Source organism: Pristis pectinata, chromosome 10 (genome assembly GCF_009764475.1).
Source record: "Pristis pectinata isolate sPriPec2 chromosome 10, sPriPec2.1.pri, whole genome shotgun sequence".
Classification (NCBI taxonomy): Eukaryota; Metazoa; Chordata; class Chondrichthyes; order Rhinopristiformes; family Pristidae; genus Pristis; species Pristis pectinata.
The window spans coordinates 88,320,057-88,345,837 of record NC_067414.1 but is presented as its reverse complement, the minus strand read 5'-3'; the positions used below and the strand labels follow the sequence as shown (position 1 = coordinate 88,345,837).

Here is a 25,781-nt window from a genome sequence, read left to right as displayed (position 1 = left end):
TTGGAGGACTTTAGTTATGGGGAGAGATTGGATAGACCGGGCTTGTTTTCCCTGGAGCGAGCGAGGTTACATAAGAACATGAGAGGCACAAGAAAAGTAGATAGTCAAAATCTTTTCCACATGGTAGAGGTATCAACGACAAGTGGGCATAGGTTTGTGAGTGGACGGAGTTTTAAGTGTGTTCTGATGTGTAAGTTTTTTTAGACAGGGAGTGATTGGCAGCTGGAACCCGCTGCCAGAGGAGGCCATGGAGTCAGATATAATTACTACGTTTAAAAGGCATTTAGACAGACACTTAAACAGGCAAAGCATAGACGGATAATACAGGCAAATAGGATTAGTGTAGATGGGCAAAAAGGTGAGTGCTGAAGTGCCCATGTCTGTGCTGTGGGACTCTGTGCACCTTGAGCCGTTGAAGGGGATGAATATACTGGAGCCCCCACGTCCTTTGAATGCAGTGTCAATCCCACTCCCAGTTCCCACCTGTCCACACCAACCTCCCACGCAATGTGGACATGCGCTCCTACTCTCGGGTTTGTGGTAGTGCTGGGATGCCAGAGCGCGCTCCCGGGGAAAGTGGGGGAGGGGTGGGGGGGGAGAGCGCGCGTGCCCGCGGGGGAACGCGGGAGGGGAGAGGGGGAGCGCGCTCCCGCGCCCGCGCGCCTGCGCCGACAGGGGGCGTGGCCGCCGGAGCCTGTAACTGCCTGACGGACTACAGGCAACTGCTGCTCAGAGACCAGCCTACAACACAAAACTGACTGGGAGAATGCAAAAGGGGCAGGAGGACACCTCTGGGGAGGTAGAGGAGGAGAGTGGGAGGGAAGGGAGGAACGAAATAGGGGGGCTCGTTCATCTTGTGCAAGTTGCTGAGAGGAGACCAGCTGTCATTGAAGGGACGAGACATAAATAGGGAACATCGATTCAAAGTACATGCAGGCAAGAAAGTTCCCTCAAAGGTAAGTGACAAGAGTCCTACGTGCCTGGACCATAAATTCATGCGATTTTACCTTTGGCCATGTAAAATGGAGAGTGATTTTGCACCAATATATAGGTTACAAGTTATTGTTTGTGGCACAATTATTAGTATTAATTTTACTAAAAAATCTGTATGCACGTTATTGCTCCCGAGCAGTATTTGTAAATGGTCTAAATATCTCCACACCATATACTGTATATAGCCAGTAATTTTCAAAATTTCTGTGAGAATTCAAGATGGACATTAAACCTTTTAGTCATTGAATTAAATTATTGAAGGAATTATTTCTCACTGCTGGTTCAGTTTCTGTAGAGGAAGTATGTGGTGTAGTGAGAGCAGTGAAGTTGTAACAAAGCTTCCTGTTTCTTTTTCAAAAATTCAAAGAATTAAAAAAAATCTAGCACGTTTTAATTGGTCAGGATAACTTGAGGTAAAAGCTCTCCGGCATCTTTCTAGTTAATTTGCAACAGAGAGGAGAGTAACTTTATCGGTGAAGTTGTTCTGTGCAAACCTGAAACAAATGCTGAGTATAAATATTTCTTGTCATTTGAAGCCAAGCTGGAGTGTGTTGATGTTAGCTGTTGATTTTCAGATTATAATAAAACCTGATATTTTGGTTCCTAAAAGCACTTCAGGATGCCAAAGCCAAAAAAAAGTAATTGCAAATAAGTTTCCAGCTAACACCATAAATCCTAAACCGGATGAATTACATTGCATTTATATAATTCCTTGGTTACATTCTTTGCATGACTGAAAAGCTTTGTATATTCCTTAAGGGATGTTTCATACAAAGTTCAGACCACACAACGTTGGCATGTAGCACAACACAATCATTTCAATTGGCTTTTATACACACAGATGCTCTAGGACTGGATGGTGATTAAACTCTTCAGTTGTAGTTGGAAAACTTTGAAATTTTATTGCAAAGGGTTGTAGATGGACTGCAATGGGTTTAGGATATTGAGGAGAAATCGGGTATTTGCCCCCATGGCCAATGTTAGCCCAGCCTGTTGTTGCGCATTACTAACACTAGATGAAGGGTATTGGTGAGAGCAGAGAACTGATCTCTTGCTCAACCTAAGTATGCATCAAAATGATAAAGGTGGTCGGAGTTAAGCCCAGTAATTCAGGCTTGGACATGGTTGACAATGTTGGCTTGGATCTGGTAGTTCATGGCCACCCTATAGTTTTCTTCTCATTCCATGTGCAGTTCAGTGGAGAAGAAAGAGATGGCCATTGTATTTGAGTAATACTAAACCGATAAGTCAAGACAGTTCCTGCTGTGAGATACTACATTATAATAATCTGTTGGCTCTATTTGGTAACACAGACACACCCATTTACCCTTGTGTATCAAGCTTTGCCTATTTATTCTTAAATACTTCATCAGCTGGAAAGAATGTAAATCTAACACTGAAGAAACGTGCAGATATTGTACACTTTTTGTCAAAAGTGCTTGTAGAAAATGCCGAAATGCATGTTTTGAAGGACTAGCTGTAGTGTCTGCGGGGTACTTTGCTGCAAGTGCTATCAGTCATTCGAAGCAAATCTGACAACAGAACGTCCTTTTTATTGGACGTTTTTTATTATTTTTCATTCTCAAACTAGTGTCGGGTACAACAATGTATCAAGGAAATGCCACATGGTGGCACATATACATTTATACACTGCTCTTCAAAGAACGATCCTTGCAAACATTCACTATCTACACACATGAAATTATTCTAATTATTTACAGATGTGCGCACAGTTTATATATGTGACCAATTATAACCACTCAATTTACTAAGAGTTTTGTGGATGAGAAAGAAGGCTGAGTTGCAGTTGACGGCTCCCATGCCTACTTCAGTCATTAGTGACTTCAGTAAATCTCCTCTTCATAATGTGTGTCTTGTACATATTTGGTCTGGATCCTATTCTATAATTGCATTAAAATGCAATTACCTCCATAAGTTTGAGCCCACTGTATTGCTTCCGCTGGGTCTTTTTTTACTGTCACCTGCAAATACAGTTTATGTCAGGTTTTTAGCACAAATGTCTAATCACCATGGATAAAATTATACATTGTATTTGGCACACGGCTGTACATCATGAGCTGTATAGTAATAGTCACTGGCTGACTTTTAATCCTCTGCCTTTTTGATTCGGGTCTCAACTGTCTTCCTGACTTCTACTTTGTTTCTTCCAATCCCTAGACGGTATCCTTCCCTATTCATCCTTTCTTATTTCATCCTATTGCTGTAGATCCATCCACTGCTGTCATTTTTGAGGCGTGTACGTTGGGCTGTGCCGCCACTGGCTTGCTCCACCTACAGCCCAGTTTCCACATACCTGTGTTCTCCAAAATTAAAAATTATTTCAATGAGACCAGAAGGCTATTCAGACCTTGAGGCAGTTCTGCTATTCAAAAGATCATGGGTGATCTATGAGCTATCTCTACACATCTGCCATTGTCACATTAAAATTTTGATAATCAAGGATATTATCGACTTCCGATCTAAAGGTTAACATTCGACCTGGTGTGGTGGCTGTGTTCCAAACGTCTACTGCCCTCTTCTACTCGACGGGGAAGCACAGTTGGTAGAGCGGCTGCCTCACAGCTCCGGTGACCCGGGTTCGATCTCCTGACCTCCGGTGCTGTCTGTGTGGAGTTTGCATGTTCTCCCTGCGACCGCCGGGTGCTCCAGATTCCTGCCACATCACGAAGGCGTGCAGCTTGCCGAGTTAATTGGCCACTGTAAATTGTCCAGTGTGTGTGTGGTGGTGGTGGAGTAGGAGGAATGAAATTGATGGGAATGTGGGGAGAAAAATAGGATCACTGTAAATGGGTGCTTAATGGTTACAATGTGCAAAAGGGCGCGCTTCGTGCTGTTTGACTCTGGACAGATCTACAGCAATAGGGTGAAATAAGAAAGGATAAACAGGGAAAGGTACCGTCTAGGGATTGGAAGAAACCAAGTAGAAGTCAGGAAGACAGTTGAGACCCGAATCAAAAAGGCAGAGGATTAAAAGTCAGCCAGTGACTATTACTATACAGCTCATGATGTACAGCGGTGTGCCAAATACAATGTATAATTTTATCCATGGTGATTAGACATTTGTGCTAAAAACCTGACATAAACTGTATTTGCAGGTGACAGTAAAAAAAAACCCAAATTTTCTAACCACTTGGGAAAGGTCCCTGTTCTGATTATTTTCCTTAAAAATTCTACCCTGTGGTCTTAGGCTCCCTAGACAACAGAAAACTTTTGTGTTATTCTGCTGAACCCACACTACAGTCTCACCACGACCAATGATGTTCTTCCTATGCTATGGGGCCAGAACTGCCCTCAGCATCCCTAGCATCTGCGTAGTCAAATCAAGTTTTGAGGAAGGAAATTACTGAAGAAATATTTTAATGACCTAACAGGAGTGCAGGCTTAATTTGAGGCGAGTGGGTTGACTTATCTTGCTGTTCTTCAGTTATCCATGGGGGCAGACGCGCCAGAATGCATCCGATTGTGTTTATTTGGTGTTTTGCAAAGAGGGATATGAATTATTGTCCTCGCCGAATGAACGTGGCAAATAAATTCCCTCTGGGTAATTTTTCGGAATGGGAAGGGCCAGGGAGGCGAGAGCGCTTCTGCAAATGTGATTTCAAAAGGTTTGCTTTAACTGTATAGTCTCCTTGCTAGTTCAAACTCTCACAGTCCCTGATATCAGGGAGTCATGTCTGCAATAAAGTTCAATAAAACGCACCTGCTGCCATCCTCAGCCAAGCAGGGGAGTGCTGGCGGCGAGCTGTGTAAATCTCACGGTTCATCATTTCAAGGGGTTTTATTATTAGCCCCGGGCGGAATCGTCCCAAAGTACTGCAGGCACTCCATCCAGTTCTGCAGACGTCTTTGTGAATGGGCGAGAAGGCGCGTAATCACTCACGGGCTGAGCAGCCCAATGCTCACTACCAACAGTCAGCAGTTCCCCCTTTTTTTTGTTAGCATCAATTTTCACAGACGGTACCTGAGTTGCAGTCACGCCTACCACACCGAGCCACTGGACATGATTGTAACCAACCTCTCCACAGCCGGTAGTGTGTGAAGATGATCAGGGAAAATGAACGCTTTAACTGCCAAACTTAAAAACTTTTTTGTTCAGTTTCAAGCAAATAGCACAAAGTTAAGCCCCCTCCCCTCCTTTTTATATCAAGAAAACTCGATTTTTTAATTTAAACTCAGCTAACTAACCGGTTGCTCCGCTTTCATTTTGAGGAGGAAGTGGTTGCCTTGGGCGCTGCATTCATAAAAGTTTTTAAATGTTGTTTTAAAAATAGATCGTGCAAAACCGTTCGGATGCTTCAAAGCCCATTCATTATGAGAATATCTTATTTAAATAAAAAAGGCAGTCCCCTTTTGGAGGACTTGCTTATTATAAAGAAAATTACATTCAAATCGGAAGTTCCTTGGTAGAAGGCTGCGTGGAGATATGTTGTGGAAATAACTGTCGGGCTCAGATTACGGTATATGAGTTGCCATGTAAGTAATGGAGGGAGACTATAACTAATAAAGTTTTTTTTTGTTCCCCCTAACGTTGCCGCTTTCATAATTTTACCATTCAATTTGTGGGTGTGAATCAGTTGGGTTTGACTCAGGGGAGTGGTGCATTCACTGGGTGTGTTCTGAGAAAAGTGTGGTGTGAAGTACCATTTTAAGGTTTATGTTATGGTCTGTTGGCTGCATTGTGCTGGGCTGTCAAAATGCAAAGTCATCTCTGAATAAGCATGAAGTGACTTTACCTTGGTATTTTGCCACTGCAATATTGACACCTATGCAATTTTTTAGAATCAATTCTTCGGATATGGGCAGACAGCGAACTATAAGCATTATTAAATACTTTTTAGTTGGTAACAATAAAACAAAACCAACATTTCCAAAACACATTTTGCAAATTCAATTTGTCCCCAAGGTGTTTGTAAGTTGATAGCTCACTGAAAGTGGTCACACAAGTAGGTAAGGTAGTAAAGAGGGCATATGGCATGCTTGCCTTTATTGGTCAGGGCATTGAGTATAACAGTCAGGAAGTCACATTGCAGCTACATAAAACTTTGGTTAGGCCACACTTGGGGTATCTGGAGTCTTTGGAAAGAGTGCAGAAGAGGTTTACTAGGATGAGAGGGTATGACCTATAAGGAGAGGTTGGACAAACTTGGGTTGTTTTCTCTGGAGCATCTGGGGCTGAGGTGAGATCTGATGGAGGTTTAGAAAATTATGGGAGGCACAGATAGGGTAGACAGTCAGAATTTTTTTCCCAGGGTAGAAGTGTCAATACTATAGAGTACATGCATATAAAGTGAGAGGGGGAAAGTTTAAAGGAGATGGGGCCAAGTTCTTTTTTTTACACAGAATGGTAGGTGCCTAGAATGTGCTGCCAGGGGTAGTGGTGGAAGCAGATACGACTGTGGCGTTTAAGCGGCTGTTATACAGATGCATGAATGTGCAGAGAATGGAGGGATATGGGTCATGTACAAGCAGAAGAGATTTGGTTTAATTCAGCATCATGTTCAGCATAGGCATGGTGGGCTGAAGGGCCTGTTTCTGTTACGTACTGTTCTATGTAATAGCCAGTGAAGTATTCCTACTGGGACTGGAGGGCTTTGATTATAAGGATAGGCTGGGGCTTCTATTCCCTGGAGCTTAAGAGGCTGAGGGTGATTTTATAGAGGTATAATCATGAGGGGCGTAGATAAAGTGGATGGTCACAGTCTTTTCTTTCCCCCAGGGTACGGGAGTCTAAAACTTGAAGACATTGCTTTAAGGTGAGAGGAGAAAGTTTTAAAAGGAACCCAAGAGGCGACTTTTTCCACAGAGGGTGGTGGTTATATGGAGCTGCCAGAGGAAGCTGTAGAAGCGAATACAATTACAATGTTTAATAGACATTTGGACAGGTACGTGGATAGGAAAAGTTTAGAGGGATATGGGCCAAACACGGGCAAATAGGACTAGCTCAGGAAGACACCTTGGTTGGCCTGGATGATTTGGGCTGAAGGGCCTGTTTCCGTGTTGTATAACTGTGACTAATTCATCTTTTGAGGATCTAGTCACAGCTGGCAAGGTCAGCATGTTTTGCTCATCTTTAATAGCCCTTGATGGTGGGGGCATCTGAGTGGTTTGCCGGATGATTTCAGAAGGATGGGATCTGGAGAGAAACAGGCCAGACTGGGGGAAAAACATAGCATCTTCCTCTCCTGTCGGGTATTAGTGAAGTAGGTGCATTTTTTTAAAAATTGCTGCCAGCTACTCAACTGTATTAAGAATGTTTGCTGCTTGCCAGTGGTTTCCACATCCCAAGCACAACTGGGTAGTTTTTATGGTCATTGTTAGTGGAGATCTGAAGGGTAAGTTTCTCACGCAGAGAGTGGTGAACGTCTGGGACGAGCTGCCAGAGGTTACAATTACAGTGTTTAAACGTTATGATAAGTACTTGGATTGGAAAGAAGTAGAGGGATACAGGCTGAATGTGGGGAAAATAAGGTTAGTGTAGCTGGGCAATGAGTTGGACCACAAGGGCTTGTTCCTGCGCTGTACAACTTTAATTCTATAGTTGTTATTAATTGAAGTTAAATTCCACGGCTCCTGTGGTGGGATTTGAACTCGGGTCCCTGGATCGTCAGTCCAGGTCTCTGGATTACAAACCCGGTAATTTCACCAATGGACCACCACCAGACCCTATGTGTGGTCAATGTTGTAGTTCAGGAAGTACAGCAGCTGGTTTATACTCAAAAGCTCCCTGAAAAGCAGTGCAATTGATGATTAGATAATGGAGGCACCAGGGACTGCAGATGCTGGAATCTGGAGCAACAAACAATCTGCTGGAGGAACTCGGTGGGTCGAGTGGCGTCTGTGGGAGGAAAGGAATTGTTGACATTTTGGGTGAAAACCCTGCTCCTGATGCAGGGTTTCAACCCGAAACATCAACTAATCTATTTTAATGATGTTGAGCAAAGCTTAAATATTGCCCAGAATACTGGGGATATCTTCTGTCCTGTTCTTTGAGATTATGCCATGCAATATTTTACATTCACCAAAAGTGGACCTTAGTTTTAAGATTCCATATCACAGCAATGAGATCTTCAGCCGTGAAGCGCTTTCTCAGTACTGTACTGGACTAACAGTCTAGACTTTTCTCAATGAAAAACTTACTTGCAGCAGCATCACAGGCACATAATGTCACATAAGCAGCATTCACAAGAAAAAGGTGAATTAAACATATATTTTTACAAGAACACAATTAGAACAAAAAAGATACAAGGTTGATTTTAGTGCAAAGTGATCAAGGTGGTCATATTGTTGCCAAACTGTAGTGATTAGGGTTGTGCTCATTGGTTCAAGAACTGAATGTTTGAAGGTCATGGCCCGCAGGAGTGTTGAGTGAAATAAGATGCATGTTATTGAAAGGGAAAGGATGGCAGTTTACGGCCATTTTCTAGCTGCTTCAGTTTCAGTGGCATTTTGTAGGACCCTACTTGATACGTAATTGTTCTACACATTGCCAAGACCTTATGGAAGTTTCCTTAAAGGACTTGCTTCCAATGCAGTCAAATACACAGCTGTCTCTTTGTCTAGTGTTCTTTTGGTGAGTAGCACTGTGCATGTAATCTGTGCTTGAGGATGACCTTGGGTGGGGGTTTGACAATGATACAATAACAGAGCAAGTGCAAGATTAGGTCTTCTTTAGGCACATGCAGGCCATGAATGAGAACGGGAGAGAGATCAATCCTTGCCACGCTGTTTGTTTGAAAGCCTTTTTCCTAAGATATATCCTATGAATTAATCTTCTAATGGATAGTATTTACAAAGGAAGCCATTCCTGAATGGAAAGTACAATGCTCCTGTTGATCTCAGTCCATTCTCAGTGGACTCTAGGATTTGTTGCTCCTTCAGTATTGCTCGGTCAAAATCTTGGGATTCCACTTCCAACTATGGAGGCACCTTTGCCACAGAACAGCAATGGTTCCAACTGCTGCAAAACCACCTTCCTCATCAAACCGAGGAATGGACAATAAATGCTGGCCTTTCTGGAGAATTGTGAGCCAGATGCAGAGCCACCAGAACAAATTATTTGTAATACTTCTGTTTCATTTAAAAAAATTACATAAGGCAGAAAGTTAAAGGCCAGATTTTTCTTTTCCTGTTTGCATTTTCCAAAATGCTTTTCAAAGGGATCAGTATTGAGGTAGACAGGAAAAGACCTGGTCTCTCCAGCCTCTCCCACATGTCCTTATGCATGTGTCCAAACGCACCCAACTTGAAAGCTATGTAATCTCAAGAGAAGGGCACAAATTCAGTGTAAAACTTCTGGGGCAGGAAAGTAGCTGGAGTTCGTGCATTCGGCTGGGGACGCTTGAAGTCGATGTCGTTTGCATGAATTTCCTCATCATGAGTCACCCAAAAGGGGAGGCAAAATGAGTAATTCTGCTTGGTTCATTGTCTTGGCTCTGCAATACATTCCTCACATTGTTCACTAGGTAAACACAATGTAGGAGAGAAGAAATGGTAATACAACCTGCTGATGGTGGAAACGCATACCATAAACTCAGTGGAATTTCTTAAGCGCAGATAATTTTTCAAAGCATTTTAATTTCCTTGAGGGAACATTTAAAAAGGTCACCACCATTTAAAAAGAAATCTGAACGCTATAGAATTAAAAGGAATAATGAGTATTGGTAAATTCAACTGCATGTTGTTGAAGTGATAGGGGAGGAAGGATGATTGAGGGGAAGCTGGGATAAGTGGGGGCAGAATGGGGAAAGGTTGTTGAGAGAAGGTAGCATGAGGCAGAGATGACAGGTTTGGTGAGTTGGACGGGGAAGAGAAAGGGAAGGAGGGAGTGTAGGAGAGGAACCAGGGACTAATTCATTCTTGCCATGCACACATTCTTGTGTCTGTGACTGTGACCTGGGTCTGGTCACTTGCTCAGTTGCCTTAACTTGTTGCTGGGCAGACTATAGTTCTGGCAGGGAGGGGTGGGGTGAGTTTTTTGACGTGCTTAAGGAATTGCATTCCACCTTGTAAATCCGCAGCAGAGAACTTCGCTTCCACGTTATTGACCCAATCAGGGAATTGTACCTGCAGTACTGACGACTGATTGGTTATGCAAATTTCAACCCTCCAATCAAGTGCTCTCAATTTCATTAGTTCTGTTGGCAGGTCTAAATTGACATAAGGTAAAATTACCTTCTTACAACCGTAATAGTTCCATAACATAAGTTTTATTTAAATAAAGCATTTATCACAGTAAAGTTGCATGCAAAAAAATGAACAATAATGTCAACTAACTGGCTGCCCGTTTGTTCCCTCAGTCTAGGATCTATATTAGCAAACAGACCAATGACTGGGATAGTAATTCTTTGATTTTTGAGGTTGGGGCTACAAATCAAAGTATTAAAATCAGATAAGTGAAATTGCCTGAACGTTTGCTCAGACAGTTTTTTTTATATACGCCCACCACACGTGGCTGCTGAAGAAGAGGAAAATCAGAAGTGCTGGCTTCTGCATTTTTGCAAACGTGCTCACTATTTCAATAGTTGCTCAACTTACAGTAGAACCAAAGATAGGAAGTAAAAGACTTCTGTGTGTAATGAATGAGGAACTTCCTGCAGATTTTTTTTCTTGCTGCAAAGTATGCTATTACACCGACCTGAAAGTGACAGAGCAAGATAGAAGTTCTAAGAATTGGGGCAGTTTAGACTATCGTAGTTGTGGCTGCTGGTTGATGTTTAAAAATGTCAAATGTTGATTATAGCTACACAGAGGGTATTTGGCGCCCTCTGGTGTGATTTCAGCCTTAATCCAAGCAAAAAAAACCGAAGTTGCTGGAGGAACTCAGCGGGTCGAGTAGCGTCTGTTGGGTGACAGGGATTGTCGACGTTTTGGATCGAGACCCTGCATTATGGACTGCGGGCAGGACCAAGCAAGGCTGTCTCCATCACTGGCATCGATGGGGCAACCTTTGTCTGAGGCAGGACACTGGATCTGAGAGGTGTAGGAAAGTAATCCAATATAGAAAACAAAATAAAACTGTAAATGGTGGAATCTTAAACACAAACAGAAACGTGGGAAGAACTCAGCCAGTCAAGCAGCACTTGTGGAAGGAGAAACCAGTCATCTTTCCACAGATGCTGCTTGGCTGGTTGAGTTCTTCCAGCATTTCTGGTTTTGAAAATAATCTGATAATCTGCACCTGATGCCTATTTGCTTGGTGGGCAAACAAAACAAAAAATTAGGAAAACTGGTATGCATTAATACTATAAAAACAGAAACCTTCTGGAAACACACAGCAAGTCAGGCAGCGACAGTAGGGAGAGAAACAGAGTTAACATTTCGGGTCAATGATATTTCATGGTCTGGTTTAAATTGACCGACTCAATGGGGGAATATCAAAGACTAATGACCGGAAGCTTTTAACCTTGTTTTTCTCTCTCCACAGGTGCTGCCTGACCTGCTGAGTATTTCCAGAATTTTCTGTTCTCATTTCAGACTTCAAGCTGCTGGGTCAATTCAGGTTTCTGCTCAAGTGTGGTCACTGCTGGTGCTTCTGTTCAACACTTTTTCACAGAATTGGAAAGCTTAAAATCTAACACAGCTGCTCAGTCACAACATGTGGAGATATTATATTTTTGTAGCATCTGCTTGGTTTGCTTTCTGTCATTGCCCTCTTATTTTCAGGTCTCCTGTGGCTTCATGTGATTATCAATCGTGGGAGAGCAAATCGAGTCATAGAGATACAGCCTGGAAACAGGCCCTTCGGCCCACTGAGTCCATGCAGACCATCAACTGCCCATTTTGGTACTCCTACATTAATTCCAGTTTTTATTCTCCCCACATTCCTATCAAGTTCTACCACAGTAGGGGCAATTTACAGTGGCCGATTAACCTACCAACCTGCATGCATCTGGGATGTGGGAGCAAACTGGAGCACCCAGAGGAAGCCCACGTGGTCACATGAAGAGCATGCAAACTCCACTCAGACAGCACTGGAGGTCAGGATTGAACCCAGGTCGCTGGCACTGTGAGACAGCGGCTCTACCAGCTGTGCCATTGTGCTCACGCTGTTTCTATGAACTGAACTGAAGGGGTAATGGAGACGGGAGATATTTAAACTCAACAACACTTATAGTTTTCTTCAGAATAGAATGCAGAATTTTTGCACACAACTTCAAAATAGTTTTCATTAATAAAGTCTGGAATTTTGAGGTATTGAAACTCCTTTTAGACATTCCAAATGTACCCACACTGATTTTAACATGACTGTCATGATTTTTCAATGTGAACAGCCAGAAAAGTTCAACACAGGTTAATCTGCTGTCAAATTAAAAGGAAGGAATTGCCAAACTGCTTCCTGCTGTTAGATCCTTGAATGATTAGACTGAATCACAGAATGGCTACAGCACAGAAAGATGGCATTAAGCCCACTGAGTCCGTACTGACTTGATGCAAGAGCAATTCAGCTGGTCCCATGCCCCTGCCCTCTCAATGTGGTCCTGGATTTTTATTTTGTCTTTGTTCAGGTCCTTATTGTTTCGAACCCCCCGTTTGAATCTGCTGGTAGAAACTGCAGACTCTTCCAGTTGGTGGGATAGGAGGTGGCTGATAGTTTCCAAGGTGGCTCACTCCATCTGCTACTTCTTTATGCTTTCCATATGTGGCATCTGGGTTCTCCTTCTCCCTGGCCGTGCATTGCAGACCCTGGCCGCTCGCCGCATAAAATTAAAAAACAATTCTTCTCTTTGTCGCTATTTTTTGCCAATCACCTTCATTCTATGTTCCTTAATTCTTGCTGCCTCCATCGCAAGGAACAGGTTCTCTCCATCTGCTGTCTGTGCTCGTCATGATCTTAAATATCTTCGTCAGATCTCTACATAACCTCTGCTTTCCCATGACAAAAGAAATTCCTTCCTACCTATGGAACTGAAGACCTTCATCCTTGGAATCATTTTGGTTAATTCTCTTTGCCTTCTCTCCAAAGCCTTCACGTCTTTCCTCTTGTGTGGCAGCCAATTAGATACAATGCTCCAGTGGTATTTGAACCACTGTTTTATAAAGGTTCATCATGGTTTCCTTGCACTCCATGGACTTATGTATCAAACCCAAGATCCCACTTTTACAATTAGTTTTTCGACTTGCCCTGCACATGTATACTCCTAGATCAGTCCTGATGCAGGGTTTTGACCTGAAATGTCAACAGTTCCTTTCCCCCCCACGGATGCTGTTCGACCTGCTGAGTTCCTCCAGCAGATTTTGTTGCTCCAGAATCCAGCATCTGCAGTCTCTTGTGTCTCGACTGTCTGATCTCTCTGTCCTTGCACTCCTTCAACCATTGTACCGTCCAGTTTAACTTCCTCTTCTCATTCTTCCTACCAAACTATAAGACTTTCTCTGCATTAAATTTCATCTGCTGTCTCTTCACCCATTCACTAGCCTGTCCTTGAAGTCTATTACTACTTAGCCAGTCTCTCTGGGTTGTCAATGACTTGTCCTCACTCCAGTTTTGTGGGTTTTAAAGTGGCTAATGAGTCAATATGGGAACCTGAGTCTCTTCCACTGGTGGAGCAGGCGACCGGTGGGGTAATAAACAACCTACTGGGAGGAACCCAGCGGGTCGAGCCGCATCTGGTGGGAGGAAAGGAATTGTTGAAACCCTGCATCAGGACTGGCTGATGGGGCTGGCCAGATGGATAGCTTGTGATTATGGTGTCCTTTTCTGCCACTTCTGTGTGCTCCTGACTCGCAGCCTTCAGGTTCTTGATACCATCCCAAATGTTCCTTCTCCATTTTGAGCACCTTTGGCCCAAAGTTCCTAGGAGTCAGTAGGACTGTTCCATTTCTTCAGGGGAGCTTTGGAATCCTTGAATTTTTTCCATCTGTCTGACTGGTAATCTCTCTCTTCCTGGTGTCAGAACTCTGAATAGAGTGTCTGTTTCGGGAGTCTGGTGTTGGGCATCTGATACCAGTAACTGGGGTCTCGATGCTGGCCTGGGAGAGGACACTGACTTTAGTTCATTTATCCTTCCAGTGAATTTGGAAGATTTTGCAGAAATGCCATTGGAGGTATTTTATAACTACCTTGAGATGACTGTACTAAGTACTTGAATGGGCGAGGAATAGAGGGATATAGAATTAATGCAGGGAAGTGGGAGTAGTACAGATTGGCTTGATGGTCAGCATAGACTTGGTGGGCTGAAGGTCTGTTTCTGTGCTGTACATATATGACTATAGGTATACAAGGGCAGGGAGCACAGGTGTCCAGTAGATCGTGCCATTGGTGCCAGAGGTCTTTATCTTCAAATATCCTTTTCCTCAATCAAACAAATGCTTGGCTGGTGCGTTAAAGATGATGGTGAATTTCATCATTGATGTCTGCTTTCATTCAGAGGTGACTCCTAAGAAGTGGTCCTTGTTTTCTTACCTTGAACCTTTACTGTAGGGGGACAATGTGGTCCAGTGACGGGAGCTAATTTTGTAAAAGTCGACCTGCGCTCTGTAATAAATCGGACAACAGCAGAACCAAAGAACTTACGATTAATGCTTTATTAGTTTAACGCTAGCGGGAGTGGGGGTACATGGAGGAGCAAACAGTCAGTGCTGATCTTCCCTGCACGTGGCCCAACTCAAGGAAAGCAGGGTGCTAACGAACTTAAATACATTGTTTTCCAGTGTGTAGCCACCTGCTGCATAGGCATACCTATATTTCAGTATGCTTGACCAGCTAACGGTACCATTGGTCAAGCCGAGGCTGCTGTGTGCACAAACAACCCTGTTCTTGTGGGCTTGAAGCTCAGCTTGGCTGATAAAGAGTTGCTGAGCTTCACGAGCAGGTGACTCAAGCTGCTTACCAGTAGAGAGAGAGTAACCCTTTGTTCACCAGAGCTCTCTTCCCATTGTCTTCTACAATTTGCAGAACTAATGGGAAACTGTTCAACCTCTGATGACCAAATTGGTTTATTTTGGTCACATGCACCAAGGTACAGTGGAAAACTTTGTTCTGCATGCCATCTATACAGTTCATTTCATCACACATACATTGAAGTAGTACAAGGGAAAACAATAACAGAAAACAGGATAAAGTGTTACAGTTACAGAGAAAGTGCAGTGCAGGCAGACAATAAGGTGCAAGGCCACAACGAGGTAGATTGTGAGGTCAAGAGTCCATCTTATTATACTAGGGGACCATTCAGTAGTCTAATAACAGTGGGATAGAAGCTGTCCTTGAGCCTGGCGGTACATGCTTTCAGGCTTTTGTATCTTCTGCCTGATTTTATTTTGGGGGGGAAGGGTGGGAAGAAGAGAGAATATCTGGGGTGGGTGGGGTGTTTGATTATGTTGGCTGCTTTTCTAAGGCAATAAAAAGTGTAGACAGAGTCAATGGAGGGGAGGCTGGTGTCCGTGATGCGCTGGGCTGTGTCCACAACTCTCTGCAGTTTTTTGCGGTCCTGGGCAGAGTAGTTGCCATACCAAGCCCTGATGAATCCAGATAGGATGCTTTCTATGGTGCATCGATAAAAGTTGGTGAGAGTCAAAGGGGACATGTAAATTTGTTTAGCCTCTTGAGGAGGTAGAGGCGCTGGTGCACTTTTTTTGCCGTGGCGTCTATGTGGTTGGACCAGGACAGGCTATTGGTGATGTTCATTCCAAGGAGCTTGAAGCCCTCAACCCTCTCGACCTCAGCACCATTGATGTAAACAGGAGCGTGCACTCCAGTACCAAGGTTATCTCCACCTCAGTAGTTGGGATGCTGTACGTAAACAGTGCTTGCGTATGTCAGAGGTGAATAAAATTAGATGACATAGATTTAGGATAAGGGATAAGAGATTTAGAGGGGATCTGAGGAGGATTTTCTTCATCCAGAGGGTGGTGAGTATCTGGAATACACTGCCTGAGTGGACGGCAGAAGCTGAATCACTCACAGCTTCTAAGAAGTGTCTGGATGAGCACTTGAATCACCCAGGCACGGGGCTATGGGCCAAGTGCTGGAAGATGGGATTAATACAAATGGGTGCCCATTGGTTGATGTTGACAGGGTGGGCCAAATGGCCTGATTCCATGCTGGATGACTCCATGATGGGCCTTGAACTTAAGATCCTCTCCCCATCTGCCTCTGACAATACAATCCCCCTTGCAGTTCACTATTTAGTCAAGGTTTAAATTTGGAAGTCGTGTCCTGTACACCCACATCTAAATCATTGGTGTATTCATTAAGAAAGGCTGTTGTTCTGGTAACAACCCTTGGGGAGCATGTACAGATTCCTATGGTCCAAGAAACCTTTCACTACAACTCTTGGTCCTGTTACTTAGCTAATTTTCTGTCTATGCCACAATCTTTTATTTCATGGCCTTCAGTCTTGATGACGTCTGAGATTTTGTGTTTGAGTGCCATAGATGTACACCATACAGACTTGAGGGACACTGATTCAATCCACATTTGGATACATCCAGTTTTCTTGAACTGCTGATGCAAACGTACCATGGTTCTATGGTAAAAGTTGATTGGATAAGGTTTTAGATATCCAGTACTCAATGCGGAGAAACCTCTTCTTGACTTCACTCCAAAATTTCTAAGATTATACCTTTCTGCGTCCCTTTGCTTGGGATTTACCCATTAAAGAAGTAGTTTCTTTTTATTTTCTCTATTTAAATCTTTTTATTTCTGTGAGGTCATGAGTCCATCTTGACATACTGAGGAACCATTCAATAGTCTTATAACAGCTGGATAGAAGCTGTCCTTGAGCCTGGTGGTACATGCTTTCAGGCTTTTATATCTTCTGCCTGATGGGAGAGGGAAGAAGAGAGGATATCCAGGGTGGGTTGGGTCTTTGATTTTGCTAGTTGCTTTACCGAGGCAGTGAGAAGTATAGACCGAGTCCATGTAGGGGAGGCTGGTTTTGTGATGCATCTATCCGTAGTTTCTTGTGGTCATGAGCGGAGCAGTTGTCATACTAAGCCATGATGCTTTAATGTGATGTGTGAAGTCTTATGGCATCAGGTCAAACATGTTTGGAAGCGTCCTCCTGCTTAAAACCTTTTTGTATTGGTTTATTATTGTCATTTGTATGGAGGTACAATGAAAAACTTGCATACCGTTCATACAGATCAATTGATTACACAGTGCATTGAGGTAGTACAGAGTGCATTGAGGTAGTACTGGGTTAAAACAATAACACAATACAGAGTAAAGTGTCACAGCTACAGGGAAGGGCAGTGCAGGTAGACAATAAGGTGCAAGGTCAAACAAGGTAGATTGTGGAAGTTAAGAGTCCATCTCATTGTATAAGGGAACCATTCAATAGTCTTATCACCATGGGATAGAAGCTGTCCTTGAGCCTGGTGGTATGTGCCTTCAGGCTCCTGTATCTTCTGTCTGATGGGAGAGGGGAGAAGAGAGAATGACCCAGGTGGGTTGGGTCTTCGATTATGGTGGCTGCTTCACCTTGGCAGTGAGAGGTATAGACAGAGTCCATGGAGGGGAGGCTGGTTCCTGTGTCTCGGCCGATGAATCAGTGTTCCTCCATGTTGAATAACACTTGGAAGAAGCACTGAAAGCCGCAAGGGCCCTGAATGTACTTTGGGTGGGAGAATTCAATGTCTTGGTGTAGTAGCACCACCACTGACCAAGTCGTCCAAGTCATGAAGGATGTAGATTCCAGACACAAGAGACTGCAGATGCTGGAATCTGGAGCAACACACAAAAAGCTGGAGGGACCCACTGAGTTCCTCCAGCTTTTGGGAAGTAGATTCCAGAGCAGGTCTTGGGCAAATAGTGAGTGAATCAATATGAGTGACAAGCCTATTTGAACTTGTCCTTGCCAATCTACCCTGTGGCAGATGCATCTGTCTCTGATGGCATCGGTAGACTGAATAATCCTTGTGGAGACAAATTCCAGTCTTTGCAGTGTGGACATCCTCCATTGTGTTGTGTGGTGCCACAGACATGCCAGATCGTTTAGATTCAGAACAGACCAGGTTGCTCAAGAGCGGGTATCATTGAGGATCTGTGGACCATCAGCAGTAGAAATGTACACCATCACAATCTGTAACCTCATGGCCCTGCATACCTTTCATTCTGCCATCATTATCTTGATGGGGGAATCAATCCATGTTTAATAAGGAACACTGGGAGTAGCATCTGGTAAACCTTAAAAACAAGATTCCAGTCTGGTGAAGCTGCAACTCATGTATGCAATAGACAGTGCTAAATGTCCTCTGAACCAATGGAGCAGATCAAAGCTCTACACTCCTGCCAGATCTAGTCTGGTAGTGGGCAATTAAACAGCAAATGGGAGGAAGAGTGTCCAAGAACATCCAGATCCTCAACAGTGGTGTGAGTGCTAAAGAAAGGGCTGAAGTATTCAAAATAGCACCGAACAGCTGACACCAATGGATAATGCAAAGGCTCTGAGACCCCAACATCCTGGCTGTAATATTGAAGACCTCACTGAAGAAATAGCTGCATCTCCAGCCAAGCTGTTCTTGTACAGTTACTAATGTGGAAAATTGCCCATTCTGGCTACCTACTGTCAATATAGTATCAATCAATCTGCACAGAGTGCCCATCAGTCAACAACAGGGTGATGAAAGGTACCATTAACAGTGATATCAGGTGGCATTTGACTATTGATAACTGGCCACTGGTGAACAGGTTTCGGTTTCACTAGGATCTCTCACTCCAGACCTCCTCATCACAGTTTTGATCCAAACAAGGACTAAGAAGCTGAATTCCAGAGGTGAGCTGAGAGTTTCTGCTCTTGACATCTTAAAACGGAAATTGGATGAGCATCAAGTTGAAAAAGCCAAAGTGCTTGGACTCATCTCTCAAACAAAGGAAGGGTGGTTGTGTGGTTGTTGGAGGTTGATCATTGCAGCTTCATGACATCAATGAGGGAGTTACTCAGGGCAGGGTCTTGTGTACTACCATGTTCATCTGCTTCATCGGTGACCCTCCTTCTATCACAAGGTTAGAAGCAGGAATGTTTTGCACAATATTCAATCCCATTCACTATTCCTTACCAAATGAAGCAGTCCATGACTGCATGCACTGAGACCTAGCCAACAATCAGATTGGCAAGTAATGTTCATACTAAAGAAGAGGGAGTCTAACTGCCCTTCATTCAATTATATCACCATTGACCTCGAACTCAGTTAGACCAGCTACATAAACATTGGAGCTACAGGAACAGGTCAGAGCCTAGGTGACCTGACACACTAGAGCCACTCCACCACCAGGCACCATAGAACACTCTCCACTTGCATGGAAATGTGTAGCTCCAACAATGCTTGAAGTTTGGCACCACTGAGGGGAAAGGAGTCAACTTCAAACAAAAACAGAAATGATGGAAGAACTCGGCTGATCAAGCAGCATCTGTGGAAAGAAACCAGTCAACGTGTCAGGTTGTGGACCCTTCATCAGAACTGAGAAAGAGAAAGCAAGTTAGTCTAAGTGGCAAAGGCGGGGGAGAGCAATGGATGAAACAAAGGAAGGGAGCCAACTTCATTGGTATCCCATCCATCACACTAAACATTCATGCCTTGCACCACCGGCACACAGTGGCTATCAGAAGGTGTGTAGCATCTACAAAGTGCACTGCAGTTACTCAGAATCCTTTACCACTAATCTTCGTGTCATCTTCAAAGTTACTAATCGCATCTCCCTATATCCGCATACGAATTGTTAATGTATATAATGAACAATAAGGGTCTTGGCAGCGATCCTTCTGATACATTACACAGAATGCCAACCACAAAAACAACTCTCAGCCGCCACCGTCTGCCTCTTATCACAAAGCCAAGTTTGGATCCAATTTGTCCTGATTCTCGTGGACTCTAACCTTTTGGGCCAATCTCCCATGTGGGCCCTTTTCAAAGGCCTTGCTCAAGTCAGTGTTGACTACATCAACTGCACTGCTCTCACTGACACACTTAGTCACCTTCTGAACGTCAGACAGGATCTCCCTGTAAATCCATGTGGACTATCCTTGCCTCTCTAAGTGTCGATTACTCCTGTCCCTTCAGAATTTTTTTTTTATCCAATCATTTCCCTACCACCGCCATTAGATTCACCAGCCTGTAATTATCTGGCTTATCTCTGCTTCCCTTCTTGAACAAAGGTACCACATGTGACGTCCTGTAGTCATCTGGGACTTCATCTGTGGCCAGTGAAGATTTAAAAATCTGCCAGGGCCCCAGCAATCTTCTCTCTTGCCTCCCATAGCAGTCTGGGATACATTTCATCTGGCCCAGGGGATTTGTCAACCTTGAAGCTCCCTAAGGTATCTGATCCCTTCCCCTTTCTCAATAGTAATTTGTTCTAGAATTCCACTGTCCCATCCCTGAATTCTCCAACTCCAACGACCTTCTCCATGGTGAACACAGAGAAGTCTTCATGTGCCGAAAGAAAAACAGAGTTAACGTTTCGTCAAAGACCTTTCCCTGTTTTCATCTGCTGCAGACCTTCTGTGCATTTCCAGTATCTACTGTTATTTCACATGCATTGTAGCCACAGTTTCCTTTTGCTTATGTACAGTAGTTTGGTCTGTGGTCTGTTGCGCCATCACGTGGCAATATAACCATTCTTGTTTGACATTTGCTCAGGGTATGAAATCAGTTCAATAGTGTAGAACATTTTTGTAGCCCATACATAATGGTGAGACAGGAGGAGAGAAATTACATCTTTTTTGGATGAAGAAGGGAGAGCTGGAATGCAGACAAGGAAGTTACTTGTGGCAATGCCTATACCCCTTTTAGATGCTAATTGGTTTATAATTGTCACATGTACTGAGATATAGTGAAAAAATCAGTTTTGCATCATCCATACAAGTCATTTCAAATCGGGATAGAGTGAAGATAGAACATAGAAAAGTACAGCTTAGATACGGGCCCTTTGGCTCTCAATATCTGTGCTGAACACTATTCCAAATTAAGCTAATCCCATGTGCCGGCACGTGAACAAAATCCCTCCATTCCCTGTCTGTTCATATGCTTGTCTAAGTCCTTCTTAAGTACCACTATTGTATCTGCTTCCACCACCTCCCCTGGCAGTGTGTTCCAGGTACCTATCACTGTATGTGTTTGTGTGTGTGTGTATATATATATATATATAAATTTTCCCCCTCTCACCTTAAATCTATGCCCTCTAGTATTTCACATTTCCATCCTGAGGGAGAAAAAAACTCTATTTACCCTATCTGTGCCTCTCATAATTTTTATACATTTCTGTCAGGTCTCCCCTCAGCCTCTGAAGCTCCAGAGAAAACAATCTAAGTTTATCCAGCCTCTCCTTATAACTAATACCCTCTAATTCAGGCAACATCCTGGTGAACCTCTACAGTACCCCCTTCAAAGCCACCTCATCCCTCCTGTACTGTGGTGACCAGAGCTACACACAATACTCCATATATGGCCTAACTAAAGTTTTATACAACCTCAACGCAACTTCCAGACTTTTATACTCAATGCCCTGACCAATGAAGGCAAGCATGCTCTATGCTCTTTTTCTCACCTTGTCTACTTGTGTAGCCACTTTCAGAGAGCTATGGACTTGCACTCCAAGATCGCTCTGTACATCAGTGCTCCTAAGGGTCCTGTCATTTACTGTATGCTTTCCCCTTACGTTTGACCTCCCAAAGTGCAACTCCTCATACTTGCCTGGATTAAACTCCATCCGCCATTTCTCTGCCCATATCTGCAACTGATCTCCATCCTGCTGACAACCTTCTTCACCACCCACAACTCCACCAATTTTTTGTGTCGTCTACAGGCCATCTACAATTTTCATTCAATTCACACAAACAACAAGTCCCAGCATTGATCCCTGTGGAACACCATTGGTCACAGACCTCTAGTCAGAGAAACACCCCTCCACCGCTGGTCTCTGTCCTCTATGGCCAAGCCAATTTTGAATCCAATCTACCAAGGCACCGTGGATCCCATGTGCCTTAACCTAATGGATCTTCTACGATGAGACTATGGTGATGTTTCTAATCTCTGGAATCTGCTAATTTGTGAAGTAGCTGCGACACTGGTAGGGATGATAAACGTGAGGGCAGTGTTCTTGGAGGTTGATTGGATGTGTGATATATGGAAGCAAGTAATGAATAGAAAGATCTTTGGAGAAGGGAAATTTTCCCTTGTGTTTAGTTTCCTCTAAATTTCATCTTCTGTTGTTTCAATAACTTTTTAATAATTTCCTTTTTGCTGAGTCATTTGTGGTTCAGGAAGGATTTTGGCCTCTGAGTCAGCAAGTTGTGGGTTCACATCGCACTCCAGACACTTGAATGAGAAAAAATGCTGATGGTGTGACATTGAACAATCGAGGGGCTGTCCAACAAGGCATGAAACTGAGACCCCATCTTGGTAACGTGGAACTATTGCAAAGAAAGGGAGGGAAATTGGACCTGAGAAAAATCTATCCCTCACTGGGACAGTACCTAATCGTTATCATGTTGTTGCTTGAAGTGCATGAATTGGCTGTTGCATTTTCTAAATTACCACTTCAAAGGTAATTTATTGGCTTCAAAGTGCTTTAGGACATCCTGAAGTTGTGAAAGAGGCAATTTAACAGCAAGTCTTTCCTTTGAACCTACATCTCCCACACTGACCTATTCCCAATTGCAAGCTATTAACAAAATCATTAGTAATAATAAGCTTATTTTGTATCTTGTCCTAAGATATTGACGGAAGATTGGAATGAAGCAAGAACTGATGAAGTGTTGTGACATTCCTTCTCCCTTTCAGTTCCACATACCACATTGTTACTTGGGCACATTTTCACCCAGCGTAGAAGCAATGTGCTTCTTCGGAATTCACTCGGAAAATGCAGGACTTTGGTTATCAATATTTTGTGTTTTCCCTCTGTTATTCTATCTAAAATTCTTAACAAAAAGTCCAGGCAACGTACCGACGTGAGAATGGATATCAAAGGAGACTACAGATGCTAGAATCTGAAACAAAGACAGAGAAGCTGGAAGAACTGAGCCAGTCGAGCAGCATCTGTGGAAACAGAAACCAGTTAATGTTTCAGGTCATTTCTCCCCTTCCTCAAAACTAAGGAAGAGTCCCTGACCCAAAATGTTACCTGATTTGTCTTTCCACAGATGCTGCTTGACTGGCTGAGTTCTTCCGGCATTTCTGTTTTCGTCGTAGACATGAGAATGCTGCAAGGCTTTGTCTTTGCTGCTAACTTAGAAGAAAATTCTGCCATCAATGGTGATTGTGAACAATTGTCTCAGAGTCGTAGAAGCAGGCTCTTCGGCCCACCGAGTCCATGCTGACCATTAACCACCCATTTACGTTAATCCCTTTTTAAAAAAAATTCTCCCCATACTCTAATCAACTCTTTTTCCCCTCGCAGATTCCATTACTCACCTACTCACTGGGGGCAATTTACAGCAGCCCAATGAATTTAGCAACCTGCATGTCTTTAGGATGTGGGAGGAAACCAGAGCACCCGGAGGAAACTCTCACAGACACGGGGAGAACGTGCAAACTCCATATGGACAGCACGTCAAAGTCGAGTTTATTGTCAAACACACAAGTATGTGTACGCTCAGATGCAATGAAAAAATTACTTGCAGCTGCATTGCAGGCACATAGCATCAGATAAGCAGCATTCACAAGGAAAACATACACCTAAATTATACACATTGAACACAATTACAGGACTGAACCCGGGTCCGGGCAGTGGCTCCACCAGCTGGAACACTGAGCTGAGCGATGACCCTCTGTCCTGAGCCATTAACGCTGTTCCTTTTCCCACAGCCGCTGCCTGACTTGCCAAGTGTTTCTAGCGTTTCTGTAGCTTGGAGCTGGAATCTTTTCCTTGAATCATTCCCTGGTTTGGATTTGCTTCTTCCAACTCTGTGCTTAGTTAATTAGTTCGGCACAACATTGCGGGCCAAAGGGCCTGTTCCTGTGCTGCACTGTGGATCTATGTTCATGCTCAGTGCTGTTCTGCCCAATGTTTAGTTCTCATCAGCCTACCTGGTCAAAGTTTCATTGATGTTTGTGTGAGTTTGCTGTGTGCAAGTTACCTTTATGTTACCTGCATTGTACAACAGTGAATACACCTCAAAGCAGTTTGGCACATAACAGATACGTGCTGAGTAATTCATTCTCTGTGTCATAGTGGTCAGTGGACAGCACTCTCATCTTCTGAGTGTAAAAGGTAAGGGTTTTAGGTCCCACTCCTGAAGCTTCAGGACAATCCATTGCAGTATTGAGGAGTGTTATATCAACGGAGATGCCATTGTTGCACATAATGTTAACCTAAGACCTAGGCATTCACAGATGATGTTAAGGCTCCCACGGCATTATGAAGAAGAGCTCTGAGTTGTCTTAAAGTGCAAGCTGAAGTTTGTTCCTCAACCTTCCTCCAAGAAAGGTTGGCCGTTTCACGTCAAAAAAGCATGGTACAGCGATGGTGCAGCTGGAAGAACTGCTGCCTCACAGCTCCAGCGATCTAAGTTCAATCCTGAAGTCCAGTGTCATCAATTTGGAGTTTGCCTGTTCTCCCTCTGACTCCATGGGTTTCCTCTGGATGCTCTGGTTTCCTCCCATGTGCTCAATTGGCCACTGTAAAATTGCCCCTAGTGTGTAGCTGAGTGACACGCTCTGGGAGGGGGGGGGGGAGGAGTTGATAGGAATGTCGAGAGAATAAAATTGGAATGAGTGTAAGAAGGTGCTTGATAGTCGGTACAGACATGGTGGCCTATTTCCCTGCTGTACGATCCACAATGGCACTGTGGAGCTTGCTGCCGGCAAATTGGCTGCTGCATTTCCTAAACTTCAACAGTGGCTACACTTCCTTGACTATGAAAACGTGTTTTAAATACCCTGGAGTTTAGACAGGTGCTTCCTCTGTTTCTGCTCCTCAGTGAGTTCTATCTACACCCTGTATTTATTCTCCTGCTGCTGTCGTTTTCCCCCCAATATTTATTTCTTGCTTCCCCCATTGTGCCCATTTCTGTTTCAGTTTCTTTCGCAGTGCAAGTTCACCTTGGGTGCCAACTTTGCATCTCCTTTTACCAGCAGAGAGCTGCAGAAGTGTGCAACCTGGCACTTGGCAAGAGGAAGCTTTCTCATGGTGCTGACCAAAGACCAGACGTTGGTCAAGCCACCAAGTAGTCACTGGCTCTTGGTTTGATGGCACTTGTGAAAGAGGGCACTCTGATGATAAAGTACTCTGCTCAAGGACAGGCGGTGCTTGGATCCTGGAGTGAGAATATAACCAGCAGTTGAGCTGAGAGGGGAGAATGTAGAGGTAGAGGAGTTTGAAGATTTTGAATTGGCTGACTAAAGATGCTGATGGTAGATTGTGGATCTGGGTGACAAAACTAGTCCTGAAACAATTGCTCACTGTTAGTAATTGTGGCTGTAATCATTTGTATCTGCCTCCTCGTTTTGACCTTTTAAAATATATTACTGATGATTTTACCCATACAAGATCTGTTGAGTAATATATGAGGAGTTCAATATGTAAATTTGTTGGGGTGGAAGATTTAAAACAATTTTGTAGAACAAAGCAACCTGCTTGTCTGGCACTGCATTCACCAGACTAAGTGTTCATTTCCTTCTTGACTGGTGGATTAAGGCTGCAGTGTGTGCCATCTATAAAATGTGCTGCCATTATTTCCTTAGGCTAATCCGACAGCACCTCTCAAACAAAGGACCTCTCCCACTAAGGACAAAGGGCTTTGGGGCCAACTGTAGATTCCCCTCCAAATTGCACATCATCCTGACAGGGAAATGTATTGCTGTTCCTTTGTCGTTGCTTGATCCAAATC

The 25,781-nt window shown here is 43.6% G+C and overlaps 1 long non-coding RNA gene across 1 annotated transcript in view; it reads left to right on the top strand.

Moving 5' to 3' along the window:
- Window positions 1–820: 820 nt before the first annotated feature.
- LOC127574874 (uncharacterized) overlaps window positions 821–25,781 on the top strand; it is a 460,663-nt gene continuing 435,702 nt past the window's right edge. Inside the window, exon 1 of the long non-coding RNA XR_007956967.1 lies at window positions 821–956. This is a non-coding gene — a long non-coding RNA (uncharacterized LOC127574874). The remainder of the gene's footprint in view (window positions 957–25,781) is intronic.